Below are 21462 nucleotides of genomic sequence, written 5' to 3'. Positions count from 1 at the left end.
TTACACAGCTGGGCAGCGCTACACACAACTGTAATTCTTGGCACGTACCGGCTCAGGCTTGGCAGTGGAGGGTAGGGGATTAGGGTTAGAAGTGTCCTTTCATAGTCTACCTGCTTCTGTTGATCACATGGAAGGACAACACTCTTCCCAGGGCTCGTAGGGACCCGGAGCTTCAGGTGAGGGTCAGCAGTGGGGAAGGTAGTCAGTGATGCACGTAAGAGCGAGAGGCTGCAGGACCAGCCCTGTATTTAGGGGGCAGTGGTGGCGGAGAAGCCAAGACAGCGGTAGGCCTAGAGGACACCCCTGTCTTTCCCTAACTGTTGGAGAAAGGTAAGCCCCTCGAATGATGAGGACGATGTTTTCATTCACGTGTATCAATTAATTTCCATCACGGTCTTATGGGTGCAAGTACGGTAACCCTTATTTTAAAGACAAGGAAACTGAGCCCCCAAAGGATATGTGACTTTCTCCAGGATATGCAGTCACCTGTGTTTTTATATGTAACTTAAGTCAGAAGAGGGGTGTTATTTCCTACAGATGACTGAGTTTTGCCGGTTTAAAATGCTGACCCATTTTCTTTCTTATCGGATGATTCTTAGCACTTGTATTTAACAAAAGCTTAACTGAGAAACCAGTGTCCAGAACTTGTACGAAATACAATCATTCAGCGCCCAGCAAATTGCCAATTTCTCTAGCATCCATCGCAATGTAGTTTAAGAAAAACCTTCATCGCCCAAACCTTTGCTGGCTACTTCTAATGAAATGGCTCTTTCAGAGGTAATCTCTCACTATCGTTTACAATACTGCTTCTAATACCTTCCCCCCACCGGAGTGGAAACTATAAATGCTCACTATTGATCTTCTTGTTGAAAAATGGCATTATAACAGGTCGCTTTAGAAGCTTGAATCCATCAGAGAAAAGCACGGACAGAATTTAAATTATAGAAAACTGAAGGTAGCTGATTGGATTTTTAGTCTATTAAAAAAATAATCAACTTATTCATACGGACAGTTTTTCAAAGTCTTTCATCCTGTGTGGTCTCGAATCCACGGTGAAATGTGGGGTTAATTCTAAGGTCTGTTGGGGAAGGAATAAAGAGAATGGGGCACGTGGAGGGGGGAGTCTCATGAAAACCATTTCAATGAGACATAATCTGATAAGTGAGAAGCGTAAACGTCTGGAAGGTGGCCTCACAGAGTCCTGAGTGAGTCCATTTAGTGATAAATCAGGACTCTCCAGAGGGAGGTAACTGCATTAGTCACTCTGCAAATAGACATAAAAGACTAGCCTTTCTTGGGTTTTTTGTTTGTTTGTTGTTTCTTTAGCGTTCATACCAAGAAGACAGTTAATGAGTTTCACTGACCCTATTTGTTAAGAGTAAAAAAAAAAAAAAAAAAAAAAAGTAGCAAATTACAAAGAAACATCTCCATTGTGGAAATCAGCCTACGGAGAACACAGTGTGTACACACTGCCTCAGTCTCATGCACACGTTTGTTGGAAATCGCTCCGCACACCAAGTGTCACACGTTTTTATGGGGACAGGAATGAGCTGAAAATCAGGCAACATGGAAAACCGTACATTGTACCCTTTTAATGCTGGCTAAAGCTAAAAGGGAAGAGAAAACTTCAGTGGGCAAAAAAAAAAAAAGAGAAAGAGATGGAAAAAAATTGAAGATAATATAAATCTCATAAAGATTTTGGTTTACCTTTGTCTTGCGATGAAAATGAGTTTCATTCAAATCCAATCCTTCAGTCCAGGATGTGGGTGTCTCGGATCAAGTGGCATCCAAAAGTCAATAAACTTTTGGTTGATGTATGACGTACCGAAGAAAAGTGCACAGATCATACCTGTACGGGAAAATGAATGATGGCACAGTGAACACAGACATGTCACCACCATCCAGGTCAAAAAGTCAAGCATTACCTGCATCTGAGAAGCATCTCCCAGTGACCTCCCAGTAATTACCACTCCCCATGCCAAAAAATAACTGTTTCCTAAATTCTAATACCATAGATTCAATTTGCCTGTTTTTAAACTCTATATAAATGGAATCCTACAGTATTTATTACTCTGTCTAGCTTCTTTCATGTAACATTACAAGATGTATCTATGTTGTTGCATGGGGCGGTTCATTCAGTTTTTAGTTCTATGCAATATTCTTTTGTATGAATACACCTCAGTTTATTCATTCATCCTACTCTTGATAAACATTTAGGTTCTTTCCTTTTCTTGGCTTTAGTGAATAGTGATGCTGTGAAGATCCTTGGACAAAACTTTTGGTGCAGGTATGTATACACGTATGTCAAGAATGGAACCAGGTATCTCTATGGTCAGTTTTCATAGATACTGCCAAACAATTTTCCGAAGGGTTGCACTAATTTATACGTCCGCCCACCAGCATTGTGAGTGAGTTCCAGTTGCTCGATATCTTTGCCAACACTTCCTGATATCAGTCTGTCTATGGTAGCCGTTTTGGTGGTTGGGCAGAGGTCTCTCATTCTGGTTTTAATGTAAATTTTCCTGACGTTCAATGAGGCGGAGTATCATTTTCATGGGTGCATCAGGCATTTGGATGCCCAAAGTATGAGGTGCTAGTTCAAACCTTTTGCTCACTTTTGAACTGGGCTGTTAGTTGGTTATTTTTTGTTTTTTATAACTTATTAATTTGTAGGAACACTTTCTATCTTGAGGATAGGACAATTTTGCTAGTTTAAAATGCTGTTGGGACTTCGCTGGTGGTCCAGTGGTTAAGACTTTGCCTTCCAACATAGTGGATGCGTATTCAATCCCTGGTGGGGGAGCTAAGACCCCACATGCCTGGCGGCCAAAAAACCAAAACATAAAACAGAAGCAATACTGTAACAAATTCAATAAAGACTTTAAAATTGGTCCATGTCAAAAAAAAATAACTTAAAAAAAGTAACTAACTAAATAAAATGCTGTAAATATTGTGTCATAAACCGTGGCTTTTCTTTTTACTCTTTTAATGGTGTCTTTTGCGATCAGAACACCTTGCCAGTTTATCGGTCTCTTCCTTTATCAGGAGAGTTTTGTGCCCCGTTAAGATAGCTTTGACAATTGTGACGTGTCTGATGGCAGTCTGATTATTTGATCTCTTTGTTTGTTTCTCTTTGTGGTCAGCAGGATGGACTGTCTGATGTTGCTGGAAGTGTAATCAATCAAACAGTATTTTGATTAAACTACAATGGTCCTCAATGCGTTATTTTTTTAATCAAATGAATCTTTCTTTCCCTTTGCCTTTAAACTAACCAAACTGAATTCCTTTCTCTTAAGGCTCTGTCCTGTAATGAAATTAAAATATATTTTACAAATAATTTACTCACTGATAATTTAGTACAATCGAGTTATGAAATGCATGTCATTTTTCATTGTATTAGGAATATGAAGTCAATGAAACAAAAATTTACTATGTTAAGGTAGAAAATAAGGTATCAAAAGGAGAAGCTGGAGAAAATGAATGACAACTTTAGCCGACTTCAATAATGGGCAAATTGCAAAATCCTGCAACAGATTGCTAGGGGGAAAGGATGAAATTACTCATTCTATAGCAGCCTGGATAATATGAGTAAGAGCTATTAGAAGAGTGAACACAGCAACAATCCAATAACTACTGGTCATTGTTAACACTGGCAGGTGAGTTCTTGCCTTCTGCCTCCTGGTGATTGCTGGGAAACTTTGCCTCTACAGGTGGACAAGTGCCTGATAAAGAGTCTGACACCAGCATACATTGTTCACACAAATAAAACCAGACAGGCATTTTGAAGAATGACGTTATTAACTTTAACACACTTGGATTTGGAGAATATTTCTTCTTCCTAGGTTTATATCACTCATACGGAAAATGAATCCTGACCCTACATGTTTTCTATATATTTAACTTGGGCACATCTCTTATACCACTTTTTTTCATAGAGTGATTTTTCATAAGTTTTTTAAATTAAAATACAATATGGCTCTTTAATGAAGGAAAGATGAAGAGAAGTATTATATTCTTTATGTAATCAAAATGTTTTAAACCAGGCCAAAGAAAACATAAATTATTCAAGGTTATGACTACCTTTCGACAGCAGCCCTGGGTTCCATCCATGAAAGTATTAAATCTTCCAAAATGTGTGTGTGTGTGTGTGTGTGTGTGTGTGTTTTAATTGTACTGCAAAAAATCTTAGCTTTTGGAAAGAGTTTTCAGGTCAGATAAAAACTGACCAGTCCTCGCTCTGGCAAATAATAAAATCTGTAGCAAGACTAAAGAAATGATTTGTGGTGAAAGACAAAATAAATATAGACATTGGATAAGAGATTTTTCTTCCTTCATCTATACTCAAACCTACCATTTATGTGAGAGTTTAATAAGGTTGGTGAGTGTTATGTTCATAGATGTGCTAAACCATATGGGAGTGATACATGCCTCCCATTTAAGGCTTCATTTGCACCTGGAAACTTTACTCTTCAGGACTAAAATGAACTTTATTCTCAACCTCACCGATGTTATTATTATTTTTTTAAAAAAAAGGAGGCAGGGGATACTGGCAGAGTAGGAATAGCAGAGGTGACAGAGATGAATTCTAGCGTCAGAGTGGGTTTTAAATAAACAGAAAAGAGTGATGTGAGAGAGAAATGCAGGAGTGTATCTTCTCTACGGCATCCTACTCTGGAGAAATCCCTTTGGTGTCGATATGTTTAGCTTTCAAAGAATCACATAGACCTAAATGTCAAGGGGTTTGTGTGTATCTACCCAATTCAAAATCTCTTTCAAGGTTGCTGGCAGACAGAGGCAATTTTCCAGGCGATCAGCTGGAATTTCCCACTTTTATCTGAAGGAGAGGATAAAAATTCTTGGAGTCTGGGATGTCCTGATCCAGTGGGTACTCAAGTCTTCTCTCTGGAAACTCTGGTTTTCCAGTTTCTTTCTTTTCACTTTGGGAATTTCTAAGCCAATGGATTGGAAATAAATAGAGAAAGAAGCATATGCTTCTTTCAGGAAGTAAAGCCATTGGGAAGAAGTGAATAAAAATCCTTGCACTTTGAGAAAGGGTCATGGCAGTGAGGCAAAGCCCAGTCTATGGGAGGGAACTGGCCCTTCAGGCAGGAGGGAGCTGGATCCCTGCAGAGCTGGCTGCTGTCGCTCATGAGACAGGGCATACGTGATCACCATGCAGACACATCACCCTGGGCATCAGGCAGGGACAGCCAAAAATATGGCTTTATATGAGTTGGGTTGCTTAATTAGGAAAAGCTATCCAATACCTTCATCTTCAACCAACCAAGTAGTGTCCTTTGGAGGAACAGTGTTTAATCCTAGTTATAAAATAAGAAGATACTAAGCATGACAATGGAAGACCAGGTTAATAAAACAGTGGATCTTGCAACAGAGAAGCAACAATGAAAACCAGACATACTGCTCACTCAATAAATAGTGATTAAATACCTACTTGAAACAGGTGTCTTGTTTGATAGACATATTGATAAGCGCTTTCACTTACATCCTGGATCTCTAAAACCTAATTGTACTTGAGTCCTGTTTATAAGAGTTTTAAAGAAAATTAACGTTGGGAGCTGAAGAGTGAATATGGCATTTTTCTCCATGCCCCAATACTTTTCTCTTTTTTTAAAAATTTATTCATTTTATTTATTTATTTTTGGCTGCATAGGGTCTTCGTCGTTGCACGCGGGCTTTCTCTAGTTGCGGCGAGCGGGGGCTACTCTTTGTTGTGCTGCGCGGGCTTCTCATTGCGGTGGCTTCTCTTGTTGCGAGCACGGGCTCTAGACACACGGGCTTCAGTAGTTGTGGCAGGCGGGCTCTGTAGTTGTGGCGCATGGGCTCAGTTGCTCCGTGGCGTATGGGATCTTCCCGGACCAGGGCTCGAACCCGTGTTCCCCGCATTGGCAGGCGGATTCTTAACCACTGTGCCACCAGGGAAGTCCCCCCCCGCAATACTTTTCTAAATAAACAACACCATGCGCATATGTTTTTCAGGCCCTGACACAGTTCCTGGTATCTTACTGTGTCCTGGAAATCTCTTCAGAGTGAAAACCATCTTTTAAAACTCAAAGGATAATTCTGTTTCTAAAACACCTACTTTGTGCCAGGAAATTGGTTATGCACTTCATCTCGTTTATTGATTATAGTTTCAGCATGATCCTGCATGGTGTGGATTGTTTATTGTGCTTTACAGAAGAGGGATCCAAAGAGGAGATGATTTAAGGTTTCTAAGCTTCCAGGGAAGGGCCTGAGAATCTGAAGTCCGTGGATCTTATTCCAAAAGCTCTTTCTTACTTATCTACCTGAAACAGATTCACAAACGGGTGCTCAGTGAATGCACAGAGTAACTGCCGCAGGAGTTTCTTCCCTCCCCTTGTTGACACAAACATAGGATTACGTTTCACGACCGTCACTAAACATCACAGTTCTCAAATGTGAACATGCACCAGAATCAGCTGCGGCCGGGTCCACAAGGTTTCTCTCTAAACAGCCACAGAATAGGTATTTCAGATCCTGCGGTCCATACAGTGTCTCTTGTAACTGTTCAGCTGTTGTAATGTTAAAGCAGTCATACATCGTAAGACGTGACAGGGCGTGACTGTGTCCCCCTAAAAGCATACTCACGGACACAGAATTTCATACGGTTTCCATGCGCTGCAAAATATTTGAGATAAACATAAGGTTATTTTTTTCTTACCATTTTTTTAAAAAATAAAGAGGTGGCTGATATAAATATAAGCCTTATGAGTATCAAGTAGATCATAAAAACTTCTGGGAGGGAGCAGAGAACTTAGAATTTTCTCTTACGGAAAACTGTCTTTCATAGTACAATTTATAGTTTTTCCGTTACCAGTTTTGTTGTTCTTTCTTGGCATAACTCAGTACTTCAATGTAATTTTGTTATAATTACCAAAAAAAACATGATTCTTCTTTTGATTTTGTTTGTTTCCCCAACCATTTAAAAACAGAAAGGCCAGTCTTAGTTTATGGCTGGAAAAAGGCAGATGGTGGTTCAGATCTGGACTTCTGGGCTTCGTTTGCAGACCCTGACCTAGAGGGGTTATTAAAACTAAGATGCTGGGCTCCACCCCAGAGTTTCCCGTTCCTTAGGACAGGAGCTGTCCTGAGAACTGCATTTCTAACAAGCTCTGTGGTGGGTTCCACCCTCAACCGAATGGTGCAGGAAGATTAAGAAATCAAAAGTGAGTCGCTCGTAGGTCAACTCTTGTTCAAAGCAGTGACGTTTCTGGATAATTTTCCCATGTGCCTGTGTCCCACACCTGTTTTCTTTAATCAGATCAGTTGCCTACATTTGAAAAGTGGGATATTTACAGAAAAACACAAGCTTCTGACTACTCTCGAAAAATGCAGAAAACACTGTAGTGTTTTCTACATCGAGGGCAGTGTTGACCCTCGATTTCTACATGGCAAACCTTGCAGTCAAGATGGCCCCATGAAACAATGCTTACAGCTCTCCGTGGTCTTTACGTAGTCTGTCACTCACGTCGTTACCTTTTCTGGCCCTGGGACCATTTGCCTTCACAATCCCTAAACTCCATGCATGGAGAAAGATTACTGTACCTTACATCAGAGGACTTAAATTTAAATTACACCTGCTGGGACGAAGTGAGAGAGTGGCATGGACATAGATACACTACCAAATGTAAAACAGATAGCTAGTGGGAAGCAGCCGCATAGCACGGGGAGATCAGTTCGGTGCTCTGTGATGACCTAGAGGGGTGGGATAGGGAGGGTGGGAGGGAGGCGCGAGAGGGAGGAGATATGGGGCTATACGTATACGTGCAGCTGATTCACTTTGTTATACAGCAGGAACTAACACACCATTGTAAAGCAATTATACTCCAATAAAGATGTTAATAAATAAATAAATAAATAACACCAAATTTGTGTTGGGCACCTAGCCATACATTCTCTCTCTCTATATAGTATATTACACACACACACACAGACCCATGTATGTATACATACACACACATATATATGTATAGGCATATATATGGTTAATGCATATATAATACTACATATAAAATTATGTACAGGTAATTTCACTAATATATACACGGACCGGGGAGGTGGGCATGGCTACCTCCATTTTCTAGGTACACAAAGGGAATCACAAAGGTCATACAGATTGCCTAAGGGTACCCAGAAGGACAACTGAGTACCAAATCTGTCTGCCCCTAAACGGTATGGCCTCTTCTATATATACTAACCCTCCCTCTCCAAGCGCAGAGCAAAATATTTCCTGCGGCGTCTGCTCCCTACAAACATGAGGTGTGCCTGCCACCTGTTAATCGTGGTGAAGAAAAAACAGAGCAGCGGATTATTTACCAGAAATAAATATCAAATTTAAAAAACTTTGTATCATTATAGGCTCATGGTTTTTTAAAACATAGCAATAACTTGTCTAAAGAATGCTGTGCTTTGCAAATCTACTGTAATATATTTTATTCCCTGACACGTAATTGCATACCAATCAGTTTTGATTCTCTGCTCTTCATCAGGCGATATTTATTTGCAATATCTCTGATTTGGTTCTCCAAAGAACAAGCTGTGTGCTGCCTAGGAGGATCAGACGGCTGTTTTGCGGGTGATCGGCCATGCTATTTTAAATCACCATGGGAGACAGGTTCAAAGGTTAGACGTCAAAATCTTTTCAGAGATTCGTTAGTTTCCGCATAGCTAGCAAAAAAGAAGCGGCAGAAATCAGGCATTTAAAGGAGAGCTATAAACGTAGAGAAAAATGACCATGATTAGCGATTGTTTTCATCCATGGGGATGCCGTAAAAGTGTACCTAACATACGCTGCTTTATAATACATGTATAGCGTACAAACCAGTATGTTAGGTGTACTTTGTGTACGTGTGCACGTACTTTGTATACACACATATGTATATGTGTGTATGTATACACACATACAAATTCACATATAACATACGCATATATGTATATATACATATATATATGACAAAGAGTATATTTTAGATGCACTTATTTATAACATGTGGATTAAAAGAGTTGTGATATAGATATTAATGCATATGTAATATACGCTACCTATAACATATATAATATATATCACAATTGTTTTCATCTATATAAGTTATAAAAGTGCATCAAAAATATCCTCTCTGTAATACATATAAAACAGAGTATATGTATTATAAATGTTATGTATTTTTCATAAGTATAACACAGTATAACATATATTCTTATATTCTTATTCATATACAATAGTTAAACGGTTTTATATATGTTTATACAGATTACAAAGAGGATATTTTAATATTTAGTAACATAGATTAAATAATTACAATGCGTATCATGTTATATATGTTGTATAAATTATATATGCATTGATATATATATTGCAGTTGGTTTAATTCTCATGTCATCAAAGTGCATCAGCAGTGTACTCTCTGTAATATATATAAATATATGTAACAGAGTATAACTGTTATGTATGAACACACACACACACACAGAGTTCACCTAACATATACTGTTTTGTAATCTGCATATATTACAAAGCAGCATATGTTAGGTGCACTTGGCTGAGTTCTGTAAGCACGTAGTAAATGAACAGTCACGTCGCCCCCAGAAGGTGCTCCTCCAAGTTACGCACTTGCAGCGTGCAGCAAACACACGAAAACTTGCACCAAAGTGTCTTCACCCCCCACTTCCGTCACTTTGATTTGAAATAAAAGGAGAAATTCTTTTATGTAAATATTTGGAATCTTTAAAGTGAAGAGATCGTCAGCTGGAAGAAAAGCAAAGATGTGAATTGAAACGTAGTAACGTTCCCAGCAGGATCCATGCGTCTATTTACCATGAACATTTTAATTTGTACAACACTTCTGCTGCCTTTGCGGAGAGAGCTTACTTAGCCCCCATAGTTGGAGCTCAATTTCTTTCTGGACTTGACAGATCAAAAGGCGTGGTATTTTTTCCCAGGAATCCTGGCATCTTGTACTGTTCATGCCATTCCAGCCTGTCATGTTTGTCTGTGAAAGAACAGGAAACTGCTTTGAGGAGATGCGGAAGGAGGTACATGTGACTGACAGTGTTCACACTTAGAATGAAGGGAATGGCCATATTTTAGATTCCACATATAAGTCATATCATGTGGTATTTGTCTTTGTCTTTCTGACTTACCTCACTTAGTATGATCATCTACTTCAGTTTAAAAAAAGGACCTCCTGTATGTATAGCACAGGGAACTCTACTCAATACTCTGTAATAACCTATATGGGGAAAGACACTGAAAAGGAATGGATATATGTGTATGTATGTATAATGGAATCACTTTACTGTACACCTGAAACTAAGACAACACTGTAAATCAACTATACTCCAATATACAATAAAAATTAAAAAAAAAGAATAAAGGGAATGGCGGGAGACAGTGGAGGCTGGAGATACATCCTGTTTCTCTGCTGGTTCAGTTAAGAACATCGTGCCAAGTGCTTCCATGATTTAATGCAGTTTGTCTTTTATCTACTATTGGAGGAGTTTGTGTTTGTCTATATATGGAAAGTATAAATTCTCTTTTTAGTTTTCAAGGTAGTAGAGGTACTTAGGTGCAGCGACAAACTACTGTGAATGGATTCTTTGCAGGTAAAGTATTATTAGAGTGATGGCCCAGAAGTGGTGAAAACAAAGATTCTGAAAATTCAAATAGGCTGACGTGGAGAAAACCACACATGATCAAATTCACAATGTCTAAGTAATGTATAATTAGGCTATATTTTCCCAGGACAAAAGCACTGAGTTTTGAAAAGGAAATCTTAAACTTTTGCTTTAAACACATAATAAATACTGAAAATAACTACGTTTTCATCTAAACCATGGTAAGCTTTTAATGACAGACATTTTTGTGCATTTCAAGCCCGAAGGCCTTCGCGGAAAGTGATTTTTTTTTTCTCTTGGTGCTTTTAAACATGCTTGACAGTTTGCACTTTGCTTGCAGACCTACCCTCCAGAATTCCACCAGCTCACTCCATCTAAGTGTTGCCAGTTTGGATAAGTATTATGAGAAACTGAGCAAAAGGCTCAATTTAGCATGCAAATCATCGCCTTGGTTACTTGACCCTGAGATGCCAAGAACAAAGCCAGTTGCTCAGCTGAATTTATTACATTTAAACTTATTATACAGTCTTAGCTTTTAATTTTCTTTCACCAAGATGAGCAACTTATTCACTCTGGCAAAGTCCACAAAGCCTATATGCTTTCCCATCCCCTGGGCAGGTTTCCTGGTCTGTATTTTAAGGGATAAACAAAGTTCTCTTCATATGAATACGTAAAAGTTTTTTCACATTCATTATTTTATTTACAAGGTCACTGAGCTAACCTTGATTTTACTGCTGACGAAAGGTGAGCTGCAGAGACCAGGGCACCTGGACCTTGTCAGGCAGGTACAGCGTGTCAGGGCTGGACCCCAGGCCTATTTCTTTTGACCCCCGATCCTACACCCCACGGCTGGTTCTCCTACACCCCACACCTCTGACACGGTCAAAGGCCACGATGTTAGCATTCCATTGTCCATTGAATGAGTTTATCCCACTCTCTCCTGACATCAAATTCTGTCTCCATTCTGGATCAGACCTCAGCTCTACTCTTCATGGACTGATTTAGTACATATTCACCCAAAAGAACAACTAGCAGAGACACAGACGTACCATGTTTAGAAAATCTCTAGTTACGTAACCGCTATGGTTTGCAGAGGTGAACGATGCACAAAGATAGATACAGACGCCCTTGCATTTCTTCAGAGTCCTTCTAAAACTACATGCCTGGCTCTGATATCCATAAGGGAATGAACAATCTGGAACAACCCCACAGAAACACTGGGGCCCCAAGCAAGGTGAGATGGGTGCATACCATTTGAGATCTGTCCCCCAAAACAGGTGGGGTGACTAGGGAAGATGAGGAAGGGTTAAACACTTGGTGGCTCCTCTGAACACCTGGGGTCCACACATTTCGGTGGGGGGTAGATATTCTCAAGTTCATCACCGTGCGCAGGAATTTGAGGAATTCATTAGGTGGACACATTACGTTCCATGCTTCTCAAACTTTCCTGTTCCTTGAGTCTCCTGGAGATTTTATCACACGGAACATTTGGATTCAGTAGGTCTTGGGCAGAGCCTGAGAGCATCTCTGATGATCTCTCTCCTCGACGCCAGTATCCTTGACCTTTGGACCATACTTTCTGTGGAAGACTGTTCTACAGGGTCCTCAACAGTGGTGTCTGGAGGGAAATGCAAATAGACTGACATCCAAAATGGGAAGATGCCCGAGGACTTTCCAATGATCCAGCATCAAGTGTTAATAACATCAGTGAATGTGGTTGTGAATTACGGCAAAATGCTTTCATAGTCAATGCTCGTTTCAAGCTCAAAATGTCTTTGTGAAATCAATAAGACAAACATTATTTCTTCTTATTATTTTCAAAAAAAAACCCAAACAAACAAACGAACACCTAAAGAATAGTTAAGTAGATGGAGAAACATCATACCATAGGTTAGTGTCTCCTGTACTCTTAGCATTAATTTTGGGATTTTTCCTTAGATGGTTTTCTGTCCCCATAAGCCTAGTCACAATTTCTCTCCATCTACAGAAGTAAGTGTGATGGACCCTGATGAAGCAGACTTACTTGTTAACTCAAAACCAAAAATAGGGGTTTAGCTAGAAATTCCCCTCAGGAAAAAAAAAATAAGTTTTTCCAGCAAAGGGCGATTATTGTATTTGTTTCAGGACACCAGCAACTCATGCTGGTGCCCTGAAACAAAAGCAGCATCGAAATCCCCTGTCACTGAGAGAGCAGTTATGTGCTACAGCTGTAAAGTATGAACTTGTTATTTCGCTTGTGTTACCCAGGACTTCACTGCTGGATGGACAGAGAAAGAAGTAGAAAGTTCCCCTTATTGCATAAGCATGGTCCCCTTCTGAGGACTACCTAGCACTCCTTTCTTCTGCATCAAAGAGGCATAGCTATTTTCAACTTCAGGAGGGAGGAATGGGTCAAGAAAAGGGAAGCTAAGAAGAAAAAGCCGGAATAATGAGCCCCTGTGCCCTTGTGACTTACATAATCTACCAAAGGGAGCTCAGTGGGAACCAGAGAAATGGAGTGGAGGCAAAGCTGGCGAAAGTAGGTTTCCAAGAATCAGGAGTTTTAAACACATTGGCACTCAACGGCTCTTCTTTGAGCTATGTGCTATTTCTAAACGGCATGGCTGAGCGATTCTGTGATTTCTTTGGTCCGCAGAGTGGTAGAATACATATAACATGCTGTGCAGTCTTTCTCAGTATCTCTGGGTCCCTCTCTCTTTGGGAGAGGGGAGATTCTGGCCTAGGAACAAATTAAAGATGAGAAGTTGATACTGAGGCTTTAATGGCACTGAAGCCTGAGGAAGTAAATATTTCTTAACTGAAAAAATTCAAAATAGCAGGGAAAACTGGTGTAGTGGAAACACATTGTACTGGAAGTCAGGAAACGAAAGTTATTTTTCAGGTTCTTTTACTTAATCACTATTGGGTAAGGTCTTAGCTTTGCAGACACTCGTGATAGAAATAAGTCATCCATTGAGAGTCAGGGCCCAAGCATTCCCATAATCCTTTTACATATATAAGCATGTAAGTATATTGTGGGGAGCCCAAGCCTTGGAACTGATAGATGGATAGATGGACGGATAGATAGATATGATAGATAGCTAGGTAGGTAGACATGATAGATGGATGGACGGATGGATGGACTGATAGATAGATACAAAGACAGATCAGAATATGCACCCCCAAATATGCCACTTTGGCATAAGAATTATTTTAAGATGAAAGCAACTGAGAAGTAGCAGATGCAGGAAGAACTCTCTGTCCTTCCCCCTTCTGCCTAAAAGAAGGGCATAAATTTCCCTTTGAGAAGGAGACATAAATTTCCATCTGTAAAGGTGTCCTCTCCCACACCAGAAGAGGTGAACGACTCTTCTCTGCATAACAAGCCTTACTAAAGAACCCTTAACTACCTTAACTAGCAAGAGCTATACCAAGAACTACCGCCTGGTCTTCTTCCCACAGTTCCCCACCCCTAGGAGCCCAACCACCTTTTCCTTTGCCTGCTCACTTCTCTGTAATTTATCACCTTCCATTAAAATGGTACACAAAGCCCACCCCACACCTGTGTAATCACCTCTTTGGGTTTTTATTTCTTTCTGTGCAGCCCCTGTCGACTACAAATTGGCACTTGCCCTCTACCTCTACAAGGATTAAATCTGGAGCCGCTGCAGCTGGTGGCCTTCAACACCTCCTGAAAGGAGCTCAGGGTGGAGACCAGGAATGAGGCCCGCTGTGCTCTGGGAAAAACTGGCAGAACATGTCCTCAGATAGTTAGATATTTTCAGGAGTCGATTTTATGAGCCCGATTCCTGCATCTCCTCGTGTCTAGAAAAGCACTAAAATCCTTCCGGTTGACGTCTGCTCCTCGGGACTAGCAGAAACATTCTCCAAAAAAATATGTGCTTGGGGACTTCCCTGGTGGCGCAGTGGTTAAGAATCCGCCTGCCAAGGCAGGAGACACGGGTTCAAGCCCTGGTCCGGGAAGATCCCACATGCTGCAGCAACTAAGCCCGTGCGCCACAGCTACTGAGCCTGCACTCTAGAGCCCGCGAGCCACAACTACTGAGCCCGCATGCCGCAACTACTGAAGCCCGCACGCCTAGAGCCCATGCTCCGCAACAAGAGAAGCGACCACAGTGAGAAGCCCGCTCACCGCAGTGAAGAGTAGCCCCCGCTCACTGCAACTAGAGAAAGCCTGTGCACAGCAACGAAGACCCAGCACAGCCAAAAATAAATTAATTAATTAAAGAAAAATATGTGCTTGATTGCATGTACTCCCCCTTCACCAAAATCATATTTACTGACCTTCCCCCTCCCCTGCCACCTCTTTGGAGCAGTTGCTCAGAGCTAGCTGAGATGCTGTCTCCTGGGCTATAGTTCTCATTTTGCCCCAAATAAAACGTAACTCACAACTCTCACGTTGTACATTTAAGTCGGCACCCCCACGCACATGAAAACATTAACATCGATAAAGAAATATGTCTTTCTCCTGTTAATCTGTCTTTTGTCAGTTTAATTCACAAGCCTCAATAAACAGATTGTAAGAGAGCCGAGGAAAAAGTTTTTTCCCTCCCACAGTTGGGGGTCGGGGAAGAGAGAGAAAGAGAGCGAGAGAAACACTGATGGATGGATGGATGGATGATACTTAGAGAGGCAGACAGATATAGACAGAAGGGTGATAAACAGAAAGAGTCCAACTTCTGTCTTCTGCAAAGGGTTATTTTAAGGACTAACTAAGATAATCTATATCCATTATTATCTACCATATAAAATTTATTACTATTTTTAATGGTATTTACATTATTAATCCTGAATAAAAATCTTCACTTATGAAAACGTTTTTTCTTAGGCAAAAAGTTTTGAGTAGTGAATATAACGACAAAGCACTGGGAAGTGAAGGCATTTTTCGATTGTTTTTAATACTCAGCTAGAAATGTAACTACTGAGGAGGAACTCCGAATACCTGTTAACTGTTATAAATGAAGGCTCCCTTTCGGGACTTCAACCCCAAATTCTGCTTCCTGCATGGTTTAGATGCCAGGGCCGGTCATCTTTAAGAAGAGTCTCTGTTCAATCAACTTGGCCTCTCCAAGACTCCACATTTCAAGCACAAGGCCAGGTACTAAGCTTGTCTGTAATGACACTCAACGAGGATGAATCTCTGGACCAGCCATTAAAAGTATCTGGCGCTAGATCTCTTTCAGGGCCACCATGAACCAACAATCACTTTTGGAAAATGTCTCTACATTCTTTGTATCTCAGACTTCTCCACACCCAACATGTTGCATTACCACTGCCCCACATTGAGACATTATGAATGGAAGAAGATTGTTACTGTATGTTATCTTCTTCTACAACAAAGAGAGAGCCGAGTCAGCCTGGGGGCATGTACTTGCACCTCTATTCCAACCCAGACTATCATGCCATCCCAGAGCACCAGTTCTGGTCATTTCATATCCCTTGCTCCAAGGGTGATGGGTCCATATTGGGCCAATGAGTCACAGAAAGAGATTTGCTGGATAGGGTTCCTGGGAAACAGAGGCCAGTCACTCTTCCTTCATCAGGATGTAGATGGGGAAACTCTGGTTGCTATTGGCAACTGCCTACTGCCATGATGAAGCTGATGCTCTAAAAGAAGTAATGGAGGGACTTCCCTGGCGGTCCAGGGGCTAAGACTCTGTGCTTCCACAGCAGAAGGCACAGGTTCGAGCCCGGGTTGGGGAACTAAGATCCCGCGTGCCACTTGGCATGGCCAAACAACAAAACAAAGAAATTAAATAAAAAATCAAATAAAAGAAGTAATGGAAGGGCCTGGACCCTGATGACACAGTCGAACTGTGGAAGCAAACTTTTCTGAGGCCTGCTCTTCCCTGGACTTGTGCCGGACGAGACAGTGGCCCTGGCTGTTTAAACCAGGTTGAGTAGATGTGTCTGTTCTTTGCAGCTTGTAGCCTCCCCGTGGATATTTATTATTAAAGTATCTTCACTTACTGAGTTAACCTTTACTGAGCATCTACTATACGATTGGAACTTTAGGGTAGTAAGACGCACAAGGCACAGTTGCTCCTAAGACCTTACTATGTTATTCATCCCAAGCTCATTTTTGTTGGAACAGCAAATGGTTCATTAGGAAAGTTGCCCCTTTGCAAGTTAAATACCTTCCCAAAGAGGCAAAATATTTTTCTCCGTAATTTAGCTGAAAATGTATCAATGCATGTTATGTCCAATAGAGTTAATTAGTTCATTTTTATAGTCCAGTAAAATTATCCAAGGTAGTTTTCTAAGTATCTTCTTTTCAGTGAGTTTTCATTGGTGCCTTTATCTTTTCTTTCATCTCAAGATGGACCCAGAAACAACAGGAGCTAAAAGTATCAATATGTATAAATATCTATGCTGAATTCTTAATGAAATAAGCTATAATAACCACAGGATAATCCCATCTTTTTAATACATGTAACATGTATAGAAAGATAAATTTATGTATGTGTACATATCCAGCTGTATGCTTTTGCATTTACTCTTATCTTCACAGTAGCAGATCGTTTGCAGAATAAATCTGTTAATTAAAGCTGGGGGCTTTAAACGAACCTGTATTATTTGATTTTCTTTTTTCACAGAAGCATATTTAACATGTGAAATAGCTTCCCCAAATTCTTAGGTAGTATCCAAAAAATACTTAAAATGTATTCAAAGAATACAACTAATTTTTATTGGACAAACAAAACATAATTAACCAGATGAATACGATGCCAAATTAATGGATCCCAATGATTTTTCATTTTTGTCTGCTTCTGTAGAGAATCATCCCTTCTATGCCTCTCCAACACAGTGGAAATAAGCTACGGTTACATAATTCTCTCTTGCCCTGTGCATTTATTTTTTTGCCTCTCCAATCTCTCAGTTATCCTTTAAAGTCATCCACGTATCAAGAACCTTCAACAGACAACTTAAGGACTCACTGTCCTTGCTTAGCTCCGATCATGACACCTTCCAATCTACAGATTTTCCAAGTTCCATATAGTTGCTATTACAGATTAGAGGGAAGAGGTATGCCATTCTTATCGATAAACGTAATTTTTACCACTAATTTCATTTGAGAACATTTCTGGAGCAAGCATGCCAAATGAAGCAAATTCCATAAACTGATTTAAGTCAAGAAGTAGAAACTATTGTTTGCACTGTTTATTTTCACCTTAAGAAATATGTTATAAAGCTGATCCTTTATACATCACTGAGGCAGTCTCTATGAATGCTTACCTATCGGTCATATTTGCTAACAAATTCTTCATGTTGTTTGGATTCACAGGTTTCCCTTTGTTTTTGCTAGCATTCATCTTTCTCTTTGGGGATACTGAGACTACTTAAATAGTTCTTTACCTTTTCTATGACTAGAGTTCAGAACACCTGTGTTTATAGCCTTGGTTTAGCCAGGGACTCTCAAACCAGGGCACATCAGAGTCACCTGGGAGCTTTTAAAACTATAACCTGGATCATTCACAACACTTTTGAATGTTAACAGTGGTGTTACTGTATGGTGTGTTTGTTCTCCAGTTTATTTTCCCCCTCTCAATAACCTAGATGTTCTCCCCCAAAATTCACGACATGGGCTGAGTCTGCTTGTTCACTCAGCAAGGATAAACTTCAGTGTTCTTATTCCTAATCATGAAGAGAGAGCTCTCTTACTTAACAAGCCATCCGATAATTTCATTTCCTCCTTCATTTTTCGGAAGGATACTTCACGGAGCAATGCGTACTGAGCTACTGGAAAATTGTTGACAAATACCACATGGGGATCTGCAGAAACTCCCCCCGGACCTTTCAAAGGGGAAATGATTTGACCATGTGGAGAGTGGTTTGCTCTAAGCCGCCTTGTGCCCACAGTAGCACATGTGTATGTGAGGATCTTTCAAACCAGAAACTTGTGCAACAAGTGAGTTATAATATTCTGAAGGTAAAAATGGATGGGCTTTGGCTATTTTTGTAATTCCCTTAAATTCCATTAAATAAACTTCTGCCGTGGCAAAAGAAACAAAGGAAAAGTAGAAATCACTAATCACATACTATCCCCAGGCTGACTCTATCTTCACACACATTGGTAAGATGGGATGTGTGCCTTTGTCAACTCATTACTTTGTTGGAGGAACAAAATATTGGCATCGAAAGTTTAAAACGGTTCAAGATTACTTAAGTAATCAACAAGAGGTGGTTTATCCATGCAATGGGATATTATTCTGCCTTAAAAAGGAATGAAATTCTGACCCATGCCAGAGATGAATCTTGAGGACAGTGTAGGGAAGGGAAAATAATTTTCCCTCTATCCCTCTGAGTTCTTGGCTGAGACCCCTGTAATAAAAGACAGATGAACAAGAGACAAACAAGTTTACTAACATGTATGCCTCATGCGTACATGGGAGAGACCCAGGGAAAATGAATAACTCCAAGAGGTGGCTTAGAACTCTGGCTTATAGAGCATCTTCAACAAAGAATAACAATTTATCAAGAAAGAGCAGCACAAAGGAAAGCAATTTGAGGTTTCCAAGGACAAACTATCAGAGGTTAACTAATGGCATACAAAGTCCAGTTAGAAAAGTTTATATGGGTTCCTTTGGTGCCACCTCCTGGCTGATAGGGTCTAAAATTATCTCTGGTGATTAACTTTTGTCTTTCCTGGTATCTTTGCAAATCTATGTACTGCTTTTAGGCAAATCGGGGAGTACAGGGAGCTTTCCTTCTACCTGCTTCTTCTCAACTGGCTTCATCTGAAAGTAACTGAGCTGGCACACTTTTTGGGGTGGCATATTTAGCTACTCTTCAACATTGTGCTAAGTGAAATAAGACAGACACCAAAGGATAGACATCGCATGAGTCTATTTATATGTGGTACCTAAAACAGTGAAATCCATATCGACAGAAAGTAGTGTAGTGGTTCCCAGGGACTGGGGGTGGGGAGGGGCTAGGAAGAAGGAGGAATGAGGAGTCATCGTTTAATAAGTTTAGTGTTTCCACAGACATAGAGAACAGACTGTGGTTGCCAAGGGGGAGGGCGATGGGAGAGGGAAGGACTGGGAGTTTGGGATTAGCGGATGCAAGCTATTATATATAGAATGGATAGACAACAAGGTCCTACTGCAGAGCACAGGGTGCTATATTCAACCTCCTGTGATAAACCATCAGGGAACAGAATACGAAAAAGAATGTATGTATGTGTATAACTGAATCACTTTGCTGTACCAGAGAAATTAACACAGCGTTGTAAATCAACTATACTTCAATAAAATAAATTAAAAAAAATAAGTATGGAGTTTCAGATTGGGAAGATGAAAGAAGTTCTCGACACGGATAATGGTGATGGTTGCAAAGCCATGTGAATGTACTTAATGCCACTGATCTATTAGATCTACTAGATCTATCTACTGATCTATTACACATTACCTATGTATGCATATGTATACATATCAATACATATATATGTATTACTGAACCACTTTGCTGTACACCTGAAACTAACGCAACAGCATAAGTCAACTATACCCCATTATAAAATAAAAACTAAATTTAAAAAATGACACTGATCTATACACTTAAAAAAAAGATTAAAATGGTAACATTTATGTTGTGTGCATTTTACCATAACTTTAAGAAGGTAACCTCAATACGTATCAGCAGTCGTGTACAATGGATTCTTCGCGGAGGGCTGGAATCCAATGAGAAAGGGTGAATGGGGAGGCAGAAATGGTTCTAGCGGGTTCCATGCCATGCATGCTCTAGAACCACGATGGGCGGAGTCTTTGTCAACCACAGGACGGACTGCGACGGAGTAACAAGAACCATGGTTATCGACGTCAGCCTGCAGAGTTGGCACCGTATTTTATAACCTTGTAGTGACTCTGGAGAAACACTACCACCATTTTCATAATCCGTACCATCTTCTACATTTGAGTCCAACTTCACCGTTCCCCTGTTCATTTTTGGCCGTGTGTCTACCCTAAAGCAAGAAACTCCCACGGGATTTCCAGCAGTCATGGCTGGATGACCCAGAAAATACCGCTCCCCCGCCCCCAAACAAAAACAAGTTGAATTCCTCAAATAGTTAAGCAGCTCAAACAACTGCCAACCATGGAAAGATGCCTTAAACAAAGAATGGCCTATCTGTTTCCACATTCTTGAATTGAATCATCTTTTTTTTTTTTTTTCTTTTGTCAGCCTCACGGAATGAATTCTTCTGAAATGCCAGCTGCCTACAGTAGCCTTCCGGGAGCCACCGTGCCCCAAGTAGTGTGAGAACGGCTGTGTGGAGAGAATTTCCTAAAATAAGACTTGACTGTCTGCCAGGGTGGAAATAGACTGCAGCCTGAGGTAGGACCCTCCCTGTCTCCATCTTGCTTCCCTCATCTGTAAACCGTGGCCCCAAGGCTGTCACGCGGCTCCTGAAAGTGCTGAGGAGATGAACAGGGTCACATGTGGAGGAGTCCTCGGGGCGCTGGGAAAATGTACCGCACACATAAATGAGGTGCATTCTGATAGCAACCTGTGTCGTACTAGTGTTCGTATTAACTAGACAATTTAACCCATGGCAGTAATGATAGGTCCTTCTCAGAATGTTTATCCTTTCATCAAATGATCTTTGCAAATAAACCCATTATCAGCTCTTTAACTGTCATTATTCTGATCACGGTCAGTTCAGAGCCATCGCCTCTGTGACCAGGGTCCCCATAGGAGCCTCGGACGATAAAGAACGGCACGAAGCAGCAGGCTGGGGCCAGGGACCCAGGGGCCGCCTAACCTCTCTAAAGGTATCCCCTGATGAGGCTGACTTCCTGCCCGACCCAT

The 21462-nt window shown here is 40.6% G+C and overlaps 1 protein-coding gene across 1 annotated transcript in view; it reads right to left on the bottom strand.

Moving 5' to 3' along the window:
- PUDP (pseudouridine 5'-phosphatase) overlaps positions 1 to 21462 on the bottom strand; it is a 371824-nt gene that overhangs the window by 14458 nt on the left and 335904 nt on the right. The window contains exon 6 of the transcript XR_002642759.3: positions 1708 to 1849. The gene's annotated coding sequence lies outside the window, so the exon portion shown is untranslated. The remainder of the gene's footprint in view (positions 1 to 1707; positions 1850 to 21462) is intronic.

The sequence above is a fragment of the Delphinapterus leucas genome, chromosome X (genome assembly GCF_059928025.1).
Source record: "Delphinapterus leucas isolate spDelLeu-1000000601 "Yukka" chromosome X, BTC_Dleu_Yukka2, whole genome shotgun sequence".
Lineage (NCBI taxonomy): Eukaryota > Metazoa > Chordata > Mammalia > Artiodactyla > Monodontidae > Delphinapterus > Delphinapterus leucas.
Note: the sequence above shows the minus strand (reverse complement) of the source record. Positions and strands in the feature narration are given on the sequence as shown.